This window comes from Haemaphysalis longicornis, unplaced genomic scaffold (assembly GCF_048455015.1).
Source record: "Haemaphysalis longicornis isolate Haplotype H1 unplaced genomic scaffold, Haemaphysalis longicornis Haplotype H1 scaffold_2, whole genome shotgun sequence".
NCBI lineage: Eukaryota > Metazoa > Arthropoda > Arachnida > Ixodida > Ixodidae > Haemaphysalis > Haemaphysalis longicornis.
In genome coordinates this window covers 211,706,683-211,720,110 of record NW_027526295.1, presented here as the reverse complement: position 1 = coordinate 211,720,110, position 13,428 = coordinate 211,706,683, and the positions used below count along the sequence as shown (strand labels likewise).

The 13,428-nt window shown below is 45.9% G+C and overlaps 1 non-coding gene across 1 annotated transcript; it reads right to left on the bottom strand.

Moving 5' to 3' along the window:
* Positions 1-10,952: 10,952 nt before the first annotated feature.
* On the bottom strand, positions 10,953-11,024 carry Trnat-ugu (transfer RNA threonine (anticodon UGU)). Its single transcript has one exon. It is a non-coding gene; the product is annotated as a tRNA-Thr (tRNA).
* Positions 11,025-13,428: the final 2,404 nt, after the last annotated feature.

The window sequence follows — 13,428 nt, the reverse complement described above, 5'->3', positions numbered from 1 at the left end:
TGCTTATAAATAATCGGTATCATAAATTGGTTTCACTTTTGAACATATTGTCCCCATCGGAAATGGAAATTTCAGCACTCTCTTATTGAACGAACCCTTTTTAACTTTCGTAACACAGCGTCATCAAAATGAGTTTTCGAGATTTAGTATTAAAATAAAAAACCTGTACGCGTGATGAACTTAAACAATCTTAGTGCTCTTCAGCTTTTGAAAATTCGCCCTCATGCGCCCGACTGAACAACTGAACTATTTATGAGGTTCTGAAGGCCTGTAATCGATTGATTAATTAGAGAAGCGAAAACGTGAGGTTTCTCTTCACGGCCATTGTTTAGTATATCTTGAATAGCAGTACATAGAATACAAACGTTTCCACCTCCTAAAAACGCGTGGAGATCAACAAAACATACACAATGAAGAAAGAAAATCAAAGCAAATAATTTCATTTCTTTCCGAAAGGCCTTTCTTTCCAAAAACACGACGAAATGCCTTCGCCTGCCTTGCATTCGCTTTCAAGTACAGGGCATTCTTTGGCATAAAAAGTTTGGTATTTTCTTCGAGTTTTGGAGCAAAAATACAATACTTTCGAGTAAAAGCTCTGGAAGATCGCCAAGCTTGCTTTCATTAGCATTTTTTTCTATTAAGCTTGATGTTCTCTTGCTTAAGTTTAGTGATTCAGAGAGGATTCCGCTGGTACTTTTTAAGCACTTAGACTTAGACTTAGACTAATGGTCCTATGGGCAAAGTTGTACTAGACGGGTAATTTGAAAATATAGAACAACTCCTAATAAGACCTGACGTTTGCCTTAGACACTCTCAGCTTGTCAGCATTGTAACTAAACAGAAACGAGTTGTTTTTTCAGCGATACTAATTAGTCTAATTAGCTGTTGTAATCTTAAACCTTATTTGGTGATACCTTAGAAAGTGGTTGCGCGGCACGGATAGTGGTTTAAAATAGTTTTCGTTCCCGTCGACATCGCAAAGATGGGGCGTGCGGTCTACGATGAGCCTGACGGACCCTAGGGTGCGTCTGGCGGTTGTTTGTAACAGCTGGTTCAGCCGTCAGTGAGCTAGTTTTTTTGCGTGTGGGTGGTTCATAATGCTGCTCAAAACTAGAAACTACCGCAAGTGGTGCAAGGTTAGCACTCCGTCGCTGACACTCGAGAAATCTGCTCTCACGCAAAACGCACACACAAAGAATACAATACTTTTTACATGCCCGAAGGCAGAGTTCCACTCCTACAGTGAGTTGGAAACTCCAGTAATACCCAAAACTATTATAGTTGCGCTCGTTGGGTTTTCGCGGTTGAAATTTTGCAATGTGGCTGCACCTCTGGAAAAATTACTCCTCCTCTCGTTGGCGTGACTCTGAGCATTGCTTCCGAGTTTGCAGCCGCCACCGCCTGCCCCAAATGTTGGTTACAGGAGCACACTCTGAGCAAAAAAAAACAATCGCCTCTCAGGAAAATGATGCTACACGCTTGAGATGCGATAAGAAGCGCCTTCACAATTACCCTCCCTCTTTCCATTTTGCATTTCATGTAGACGTGACTGTGCTTTCCAGCTTGGGAAAAGAGATGGTGGCGTGTCCCTCCTGCGTCTCGTAGGAGATTTTTTACTTGGTCTTTTGATTTCGACGAATAAAACTTTTTCTGACTAAGAAAAAATATGTGCAATGGTTTAAAGGTGAAGAATCATGACGGCTTAGAAATCTAGAAAGGTCTTCTCCTACCGACCTCGTATGAATTACAGCTGGCGAACGATACCCAAACGGATTTACTGTAGCTACAAATCCTTCTTTGTTCATGGTGTGCAAATTTAATCTCCTCCTGGAAGGCTTCACCAGGTGGGACGCAATTTGATGCTTCCTTCCTTCCTTCCTTCCTTCCTTCCTTCCTTCCTTCCTTCCTTCCTTCCTTCCTTCCTTCCTTATTTCCTTCCTTCCTTCAGTCCGTCCGTCCGTCCATCCGTCCGTCCGTTTTTGCGGAGGCGAAGATAGGCTGGCGTTTTCGTTCAGGTGTAATGAGAGGGGGCGTGTAACGTATTGAAGCGTAGCCAGGAGCGGGTGGGTAATGACGGTGCTCTATAGGCTTGCTGGCGCTAGTCTAGAAGCCACCTCAGCGATGCATAAAAAGGAGGATATCGTTTTCACTGCACCCTTTTTCCCTCCATTCCCCTGTCGATTCACCACGGTTAGGCGTTTTTGCGTTCGGTCTTTCTTTTAACGTTGCTCGACTGTCTCTTCATTCTTGGGCCATGACCTTCCCCTTCGACATTCGCCTTTTATGAGATTTTCCTCAAGTGATAATCGGCGGGGCAACAGTTCAGCAGCATTTGGGCTTACCATAGAGACTCTCCGAATATTATTACGATCTGAAAACTAAAGCCTTGCCGTCGTGTCCATAATTGCTGTCACAGGTATAAACATGCCGCTGCATGGCTACGTGACAACGTGCGGTGGTTTGAGTGGTTGAGAATGTCAAACCCCATCGATTTAATTTGTTGTTTGCATTGTTTGTTGGGAAAACGCGCAGTTCCCGCGGGAGCGAAGCAAAATAAACTGCAGTTAGCAAAATAATAATTAGCGTTAACGTATCTAATCGCGCAGGAGAACGAGCGAGGAAATGCATTAAACCAGTATAGGAACTTGCATTGTAACATTTCCTACATTGTTTTCTTGGCCTCCACACATTCAGTGTGATTTTCTGCGCCTGCTGGGATGTAGGCGATCGTCGTAATGCAGGAATGCCCCACGTGCCAAGGTTGCTAGGACAAGCTTTGTTAAGAACGCAGTTCCGGTGGGTGGTAAGGTTAACTTATTTTAAATGCACTATTTTCAAGCCAGTCACCCGCTGTCAGTGGAATTTGCCCAGCACCCTCGACCGCGCACGTTGCAGCTTTGCTTAGGCTTTCACCCACGAAATGTTCAGACGGCACCATGACAACCATTCGTCTTTCTAATGTACGGTCGTGGAGGAAGAAAATTTTAGGAGGGAGCATGACGTCAGGCGGCCCAGCTTTGGCAAGCCAACCTCACCTGACGCCGCATTCTCCTCTCATCGGGCTCCTACCCCGCAATGCATCATGGAAGATGCACCCCTCTCAGGCCCGCTGTAGCAATTAGTGGCTCCGGCTGGCTGCCAGTGGAAGTGGAGGCGAGTGGCGTTGCCGTACGAAATTTTTCACCAGCGTTGCGCACCCACCCTCGTATTGTGGAAGTACTGTCGTTGTTCAAAGCGACACGAGACGTAGATCCTATGCTCAGGAAGCACCTTCACGAGCTGCGAGCCGAATTTGACGCTTACCGCTGGAACCACGACCGCCTTTGCTCGAACGAGCCGCTGTTAAAGTTCACAAGCACGGATCGGCTTACGGGTGCGTGGTGTTTGCCAGGTGTGTTTTGACGATTGCGTTTGGAATTCTTCTGGGAGTTATAGCGCCACCTTCCCTTTACATCAGAGTGCTGTAACGAGTGTCCTATCAGCTGAGAGGTGGTGCGAACAGCTTTGGTTTCGCTCGTGTGCGCATTTGCATACGTTCGCCTTATCGGTGCTCCGACATGGTGGCACGTTTTACGTGCCACAATTGTCATGACGACGTCTGTGTTGCGTTGCTGTCTCCTTCAGTGCATTAGGAAACAAAAGGTGCAGAAATACTTATGTTGGGTGCGGGCGCGGGAAGAACGGATCATTTTCCGCCTCGCGTCGCAGGCAGTACGGGGGCTGGTTGTCCGAGGACTGCTCAATCCGTGCGATAGGTATATGAGCAACGAACGCTACATTACGTCTGGGAGGTGAAAAGCTAAAATGACCAGAACCAAGAAAGTGCGGTGTGTTTTGTGAAATAAAATGTAGGGCATGGATGTCGTACTCTGTCATCTCCACTTTTGCACGGCGGCGGAACACAACACTTCAACTGCGGCTTGAACTTCGACGGATTCTTAAGCTCAACGAATAGAGATGTTTTTTGTCTCTCCCGTCCGACCACTTTGCCTGCACGATCAGCCCGCTCCGCGTTTCGGGTTGCAAGTAGCGCTGCGCGCAACGCCCGGACGGGGGCTCGTCGCCGAAACCCGAATACCCGGACGGCCCGGCAACCGAACGGACCTACGCACGCAGCGCGGGCGGACGGGCAGGCGGGCGCATGAGGCGCAAAGAACTACCGCTTGCCTGTCACGTGAGGGGGGCAGCTCCCATGAGTTTCTCCTTTTTATTTTTTTGACTAGGCTTCACAATTTTCACGTGATGCTCCCTCCTAAACATTTCTTTCCTCCATGTGTACGGTACACAAATTGCTGCCTTCTTGTCATGTCACGGACACTCGCGATCGGCCGCGGATTTTCACGGATTGACTGAGTTGGAGTAAAGCATGACGTTCGTCAGATACTACCGTACGTTTCACTCCTATTTAGATTTGATTGCGAAGCTTTTTTTGCGGCCTAGCTCATGCGCAGACGATGAGAGCTTTGTTAGCTAGCAGCCAATGGTGGTAAACGTGCGGTAAATAGGTCGAAAATGTTTATTTGATCCGTTGAAGGGGGAGCGGTTTTCTAGTCCGGATATCCATGAGATGAGCAGAAAGCCTTCGCTCTGGATGCCAGGAGTTGCTGGACATCCAGATTGCCGCCGGTCACCCGGTTCTCCCACATCTCAGGGGTGGGACCAGGTGACCGGAGAGGATTGTTGCTGCAGGTTAGAGACGTTCCAAGAAAATATTTCGATAAAAACATTTGTTATATTTATTTCTTACTTTCAAATCTGTTCAAGTTCGCTTGAAGCTAACGCAATATTAGAGAAGTTGGAGACCTTGAATGGTCGGGAGGGCGGTTTATCTTTTGCTTTAAATTTGTAAGAGTTACTGGGAGTGGCCAAAAATAACAAGGCGGCAATAGCAGGGAAGCCCTAGGAAAGCTTGCTCCTACGTCCCATCGATGCGACCCGGGCTCCTCCCTTTGCCCACGCCGCTTCGTTTCGATTCCCGCCGCTAGTCATTACAAAATTGACGCCTCTTCTGATGCAAGTGACTTCCAGCGGCACCGTTTGTAACGGGTATCGCAAGCCGCTCTTCAAGCACCCGTTAATAGCCCTATCACGTACATTATATGCAGTTTAACAGTCACAAAAATGGTACCAAAATAGCAAGCCCATACTTCTGCGATCGGCACTGTGTAACGTCAGGTAAACAAAAAAATAAAAGCCATTATGGCCTGCTTGAAGCGTTATTCTTGGTATCTATCACATCTGGAAAGATGTCACAAATGGTTCGTAAAACAGAAAACGTTCTTGGGCTCATTGGGGTATGCTGGGATGAAGGAGAGGCTGGTTCTGAAGTATTCAGTTGGTGTGGTTTAGTGGGTAAGGCGCATTACTCCGCCTATTATCAAGCGAAAACGATGATGCTACGGCAACTACAGCGAAATATTTGTTTTCGCCTCTTGTAGATCCTCCATTAACTTTACGCGGATTTGGAATCTGCCCCAACTTCGAGATCTGAAAGCGCTAGAACTACGGACGAGCCGTTCCTGAGGTGAATGAGTGGAACGTGGCGCACACATCCCTATGAATCTGGCGCAGGTTTATTTCCCCCAAAAGACAAAAGCACGGGAAGAGACAATGGCAGTCCTAGGCATCGCAGCAGAGTCTCCAGCAGACCTCTTTGCGTATTGGAGAACCGGTGGCCGAATAGAAGAAATAATCTAGGGCCACTTTCTTGGCAGAAGTGGCCCCTCTGCGTGCTGCACCTACATCAGTCCTCCACCTTCCTTGCGATGAAGCGGTCATTCCAAGCACGGTATTTACGGGGGAAAGTTTAAATACAATGTATAACATCGGGTGCAGGCGCTGAAGAACGAAATACAGATTACAGTTGTTGCTAAGTACGAGGGACACTGCGTAGGAAGCCCTCCTGCTGCAGTCAGTACCGCGTCGCGCAAATGTCCGCATATTCAATTGATCCGAAAGCGAAGGGCAGGTGCAATATTCCACGTTTCAACTGCCTGCGTGGAAATAAAGAACGGGGCTCCACGGTAACGCAAAAGATGAGATTTCAAATCGAAGCTTTCTATGCCTCACTGATGGCGTTCATGTCCGATCAAAACGTACCGCAGGAAAGCCAATTTTACCTAATGGGTTTCAGAAAACGATGATGACGATAAGCGAACGCACATCAAACGCCTCAAGAAAAAAAAAACACTTCCCGTGGAAGGAATCGAAACCTCGTCGCTCCCGGTATGAAGCCGACGTACATTCGATTGCTCCATTTTTTTTCTTAGAAGTGTGAAAAATTTAGGCACACTCACAATCACACATAACGACTTAAAGACAATACAGAGGCCAGCAGGCATCAATAGAGGATCACAAACTCCAACTGCGTTTGGCGTCCTTCAAAAGTCACGCAAGCAGATACAGGCATCCAAATGATTCAACCAGACCGGTGGATCGTTCTGTGCCGCATGAACACTCCTTGCCAACGCCACCAGTTCACGAAAAAGAGACTTAGTTTGCCTAGGTGTTCCCCAAGCCTGTCAGTCATGCGACACTGCCACAATCTGTACAAATCCAGCACTAGAAAAACCTCATAAGGCACCCGATTAACATCATGAAAAGGCAGGAACTGAACGGTGTAAGGAGTAATTTCAATGTCGTTGTTTAGAGTCTGCTGGGAAACGTTTTAGAATAACACAGCGTCTCGGCACAACACAAAAATGTGATCAATATTCTCTGGTTGACTGCACAGGCGACAACTGCCCGACCAAGGAATAGACACTCCCTTTTCGCACATGCATGTCTTAATTGGGAGTGTGGAAGTATGAATCTTGAAGAAAAACGTTTTCGCGTTAGGCGGAACACACATACTCATTACACGTTTTAAGACATTGTTTTTCTGGTGGCCTAAGTAAGGCTGGCGGAAAATAGTCACCGGGTATTTCAATGAAAACCGCATGGTAAGAAAGTTAAAAGATTCCTCAACCTCCTTGAGAAATCCCCATTGAGACGTCGTGTTAACTTCTCCCCTACATATAAAGGAAAAGGTCAAATGAAAACTTAACCGTTGCTGAAGTACAGTTATTAAGAGTGGGTGACGAAAGAATCTGTAGAAAAAAAAACGAGATGCAAGTTGGAGCACAAACAAATGCATGAGCCCAACACCCCCAGCCTTTAAAGGAAAAAAACAACTTGTCCCTGCGCATAGGTCCCCATTGAGATCCCACACACAAATATAGCAAAAACTCAATGTAAATCCTGAACTTTTGATCGCGCACAGTGAAGCACTTGGAGCACATAAAGGAGATTTGTAGGACGAAAGACATTACCCATTGACAATGCAAGCACAGACATTGCAAATACAGAGAGGTCTCGCCCATTCCATGCCTGCAATGCGCGCTTAACTTGCGTGAGTGCTGACGACTAACGAGGCCCTGTATTCCGTATTTGATGCAAAGGCACACCTAGGTAATGAAGTGGGGCTCTATCGTTTCGTTACCTGTTGTCCGATCCAAAATAATTTAGTTTTTTTCGTATTTATATCCGCTTCAGACACAGCACAGAACTTCTTAGTCACTGTAAGGGTTTCCTGGACACCCTTTTTGTCAGCGCAAAAATGCGCTATACCGACCCGGTCGAGGCATTTCGGATATTGAACTTTGACTTTGACTCACGTAACATGGGAGAAAGCTTCGCGTTTTAACAATCTTTCTTTTAAGAAAGGGGTTTTCATTCTTTGTTTACTACTTGCAGTTACGCATTATTCTTACAATTTACGAGGCGTCCCTGTTCCCAACACGCCGAATTTCGCTTTAATATCTTTAGGCACTTAGAAGCCAGCACTTAGGTATTTTTAGCTAAGTGATTGATTGATTGATTGATTGATTGTAGGGTTTAACGCGCCGACGCAACGCAGGCGATGAGGCGCGCCGTAGTGGAGTGCTCCGGATTAATTTTGACCACCTGGGGAACTTTATCGTGCACTGAAATCTGGTGCACACGGGCGTTTTTGCTTTTCGCCTCCGTCAGAAAAGCGGCTGCCGCGGCCGGGAATCGAATCCGCGACCTCGTGCTCAGCAGCGCAACGCCTTAGCCACTGAGCCACCGCGGCGGGTTATTTCTAGCTAAGTACTTCGTTGAAAGTTTGAGGGGAGTTTTTGTGCAACAACTTTCTCTTAATTTGTGGATTTTGAAATTTTTGGGGCTGAAACGACAAGCCAGCTTTTGATGTAACAAATCACCCCACTTATTGGAGCGCATCTCATCTTGTATGCATGACACCACAGCTTTCTCGACAGCATAACATGAGGCACCATTACCTTGCTACAATTAGCTTGAGTAGGAACACTTAGGCAGGCGGCTTCGCAGTAACTCTACTTGTGATGCACAGAGGTGAATTAGCCAAATTTTCCTTTCGTCCTAGCATACACAACCAGACTACCTGTTTCTAAAATACCCCTGCCTCTATCTCCGAAAAAAATTACACCAACCACAAGGCCTATATAGATACTTCTAAAAAGCCTTGGTAATGCAATTAAACAACGCTATATCCCGAAGAACATATTTAACAATAGTTATCCTACTGTACTACAGGAAATACACAATGGTAAGTGTTGGAAGCTTTCTATAACCTTTACTTTTATTTGCTTCCACTGTTTTCGTGAGAGCATCTGTTGCAATTGTTGCATAGCATTTTGATATCAAATGATCGATAATGTTTGTTCTAGAAGACTCTTTTTTCTCGAGCGTTGAACTGTTTGCTTTAAAACGGAAATGTAACCGACCGATTTCTTTTTGACAAACAGATAATAAGAAATGGAATTTACTTATGGCGTTGCCTGTCGTCTTAGCTACTCGCGTATTGCAGCAAAAAGCGAAAGTTGGCTTCCATTGAGAGCGGGCAGGTTTCATTCTTAAGGAGACGCCTGAGTTTGAAGCACGAGGCAAACGGTACATTGGGAAAAAATGGTGCATAACGACCCCAGAAACGATTTCTTTCTATTTGGAGTCAGCTTGGCAGACGCAGGGCATTCTCCCCAGGGACACCGTCCCGACTGGAGGGGTGCTCTTGAGTTTACTGCCCGTTGCCTCAGTATACGAGATGCTGTCATTCAAGTCACATTGCATCAGCGAAGCTTGCTTCTATTTCTGGCCTCTCGCTGTTCACGACCTTTTAGGGAAGCGATGCTGTTTCCATCGGCTATCTTTTATTGATGGATGCCCGTTGGATCTGAGGTGAAACATATGAGCAGAAGGAAAACTCACACTGGAGAAGCGAAGCAAGAACATGCCATGTTTAGAGAATCAAATATCACTAGAAAGAAGAGAAGCATCATCAAAGGATACACTCTCTAAGAATCTGAATAACTTACGGGAGAAAGTGCACGAAAAAAGAAACAGCTTTGCATTCATCCCCAACGTGACTGCAAACATTCCTTTTGTCTCACGTGGTTGGATTATTTTTTTGTTTTCAGCAAGTTAAAAAAAGCGTCTTTTTTTTACATTCGTATTTTGCAAGTGCTTTAGTCGGCACGTTTCGTCCGTAGAATGTTCAGACGTTTTCTTCCTTGCCTAGTCATGGCCGAAAGACGTTTCCCCTCGACATTCCATTCGTATATCTTCGTTCCGCGTCACTCTTCAAATTGACACACCCGTCAAAGTTGAAATATTCAGGCATGAGTCACAGAAATCCACCAAACGCTCCTTCACAGAAGCCCCTATGAGGTGCACATTTAGTCCGTTTGCAATGCCAGCCAACATGCTTTTGTTCCATGCTAATGTGACTTCTAAGGGCTCTCCTGGTGAGGAAGGCCGGTAACTCGCATTGACGGCAGCAGACTCGCTGCCGGCAAATCCGTCGCCATCGGGTCTTTGTTGACGGAGCAAACAGCTCAGGCGCCATCCCTGTTTGCCCTTCAAGGCTGGACTAGCCCGTTGTTAGTAGCGTGAAAGATACAACGCCTGTCTCGTCTCGTTGCTACCCTTATTCCTTGTCTCTTTCATGTTTGCTTCTGTGTTTGTCCCTACAGCAGCAGCTCCTGTTTCGCCGAAATTAGAGCACTGGCTGGCGCCAAGTGGGCCGACGAGTGACTCTCGATGAGGCATCCGAAGCGGAGCGTTAGTTTGCTCGGGTAAGGGACGCCGTGTTTTGTGTGCGCCGCCGCCTTTGGCTAGTGGGTAGTGTCTGGACACACATGGCTCGCTTCCGCCGGGCTTAGTGCCGGAAGCACTCGTCGGACGGAAATAAGGGTGGAGGGGGGATGCAAGCGTTGGGACATGAGTTAGCACAACACTTACGCGGAGTAAACAAGCAAAGAGACGGTATACAAATGAGTGGTAAGAGACTGCCACCTTGGCGTGGACATCTTTGGAAAGACAGCTTCTTGAAGTTAGGCTCCACGGTATTTTTCGGGGATATATATCTAGGTGCATCAATAAAAACATATATGGGTAGAGCGACCAAATAATTTGCGACGAAAGAAGCCGCAAAACGTTACATGTGCTTTTACGCCAATATCATAAGTGCTACGTGTTCATTAATCGTTTCTAGGGTGTTCTGGGTTTTTATCGTATTCATGTAAGTCCCGCAAATGGTTTTCGGTAGTGGGATGCCCTCATCACCTCATTACATGTCTGCTCATAATGCTTCGAAGAGCGGAGCACTAGAACACGACCAGGAAAACTGTGGGGATAAAAATACCGATCCAGAAACCACAAAAATGAATACAACTCGGAAGAATCGTCTTGGAAGTTAACATTTTTTTGGTGACAGATGGAGGGCTCGTGTTCTCACAATTACTCGTTTAGAACGTAACCACACGCTTCCGGAGGTCATTATTAAAATATTTGTGTACTAATCATGGCCTGGCTCGTCTCTGCAGAATTCACTGTTTATGATGACAAGCTAATTGCGCGGTTGCTGACAAGTACTTTACTAAAAAAACACATTAACATGGAGAAAAAAAACATCCAGCCGCCAGTGAGGTTCGAACTCACGACCGCTGGTTTACAAGACAAGCGCTCTACCACTGAGCTATGACGGCGACGGTTTGTACGCTGTCACAACCTGAACTGCTCTGAGTACGCACACTTCCTTGTCACGTTTCCTTCTTTGCCACGAGTCCTTGTCATTGTTGTGTAAGTGGGTTCGAGAAAGAGGGCACGTGCCCACCGAATAACGTTTGTTTCTTTCATCTGCATGCCAAAGTACGCATTACAAGTTCTGAAACGAGGAAATTTCTCCAGCAGCTCCGACCAGTATACATAGTAGTAAAAAAAGTAACAACTCACCCATTAAATTTTGCTATTTCCTCCGGACCGAGAGCACTATGCGTCCTCAAAGTCTATACGTTAAGCCAGACAACTTGCCCAATTTGCGAAAGCGGTGCCACAAAAACGAAATCGCCTTAGAGAAATGTAAAAAAAAATCAGCTGCAAGTGAACTGATGACAAGACCAGCGCTCTACCACTGAGCTGTGACGGTTTTTTTGTCTCTTCTATGGAATTCAAACACAGACATCTCTAGAATTGCTTGGGTTTGGGCGAGTTGGTTCATATCGACTTGAAATTTCAGCTGGAACAAAACCACAGGACTTAGGAAGGAAGCACGGAAACAATGCTGTCTCAAGGTGTCCGTATTTCCTTCCTAAGTCTTGTGGTTTTTGTTCCAGCTGAAATTTCAAAACAAACATCTCCCTCAAAAAACGCATCTTCAGAGCTCAATGTAAAAAAAAAAATGGGTGGTATTTGTATCACATACATATATCCCCTATAGACACAAAAAACTAACATGCTCTTTCTACATACCAAATTATATGTACAATGCACATATGCATATTTAATATGGACATTTTTTCTACAAAAGTCACATGAGCCGAGAAGTCAATGTAACATTTTCACCCAGTACGCAGGATAACATACCTCACTACTTTGCACTTAGCGAGCAGCACTACTGTACACATTGGTAATACACATGCACCCAAGGGATATATTTACACATATTTACAATGCAACCTGCCGATCCCGGATGGTCATAAGTTTTCCGAATACCGTAACCCATTCATCGCTGAAAATGCACTATGGTAGCGACAACGTCAGCACTGCGATCTGCTAACCGAGCAAACAAGAAAGGTCATAGGGCACGTTACCACGGAACATCCAACCAAGTACCGTATTAAAAATGGTCTGAGCACAAACGTCAAAAGCTCTCTCCAGGATTTTCCAGGAAAAAATAGCACTTCGAAAGTGCAAGACTGAATGATCAATAGTTTCAGTCTCTACATTAACGACAATATGCAGGTGGAACAAAACTACCGCGCTCATTCAGCCACGATTTTAGAGAGAGTGTTGCGGAATGTACTTTAAAAAATAGTCTAAGCCCTGGATTAATGAGCATACGTTTAACTTAGCGCAGAACATCCCTACCATATCGATTTATGTAGGGAATTTGAAATACCGGGGAGGAAAGATACCCTTAATTGTCTTTTTCCATGACAAGCTTGATAGATAGCGACCTGCGCATTCGCACCGAATCCGCATTCCGAATTTGTTATTGATTCTTTGATTTTTGTTTAGTTCGTTCTGACGCCACTGCAGTGGCTGGCGCTGTAAATTCAGTGCTGAAAATGGCGCTGTAAATCCTCATTTCTCCGCTGTGTGCTGGTTTGCTCTGCCTGCCTTCGTTGTTATTTTGTGTCGTTCTCTCGGTGTGCTGTGGTCACTCTTTGCCGATTCACACTGGGAGAGTGCACACCTTCCGTGGGCTCGGCGGTGTGCTCAAGTAATAGTTATTTAACGCGAAATTGTTACTTGGCTAGGATGGTGAAAGCACGCACCCGGCCGGCGTCCACCGAATGCGCACACACCCTAATATCGTCCGCAAAAAAAACTGCCCAGAGCTGTCAACCCTTTGCTAACGCGTTCCATGGCGTTCCACGAGTTCCCCCCCCCCCCCAAAAAAAAAAAATTATTATTCAGCGCATTTTATTCTGCAGCATAGAACAGAAAAAAAACGAACAGGAAGAAGCGCTTTGCGCGCACGTTTTTGTATAGTGCATCAAAAGAGGAAGAAAAAACAGGAAGAAACACTCGGCGCGCGGTCATTCCCCATTGACTTACGACGCATACCACGAGTATAACAAAAAAAAAAGAAAACGAGCGCGCGTCAGGAATTTCCCCCGCAATTTTGGTTGGCCTTCAGCTTATGTGGAGACAAGAATATAGCCGCATGAATTGTAATTCTTGAGAAAGTAGCTGCAGTGAGTCCTGTGCCGAGGTTCTAGGTTGTACATGACTTAGGCAGAAGGCTCAGCAACAAACCTAGCCAACAAAAGAAAAAAAAACACTTTCGCAGACCTGCAACACGTTCGCATCATAGTTTCAGTGAACATATCGCACGCGATTGTATTTGTTGCGTACAGCTGAGCAAGCCCGGAAGGCTCGCGGTAA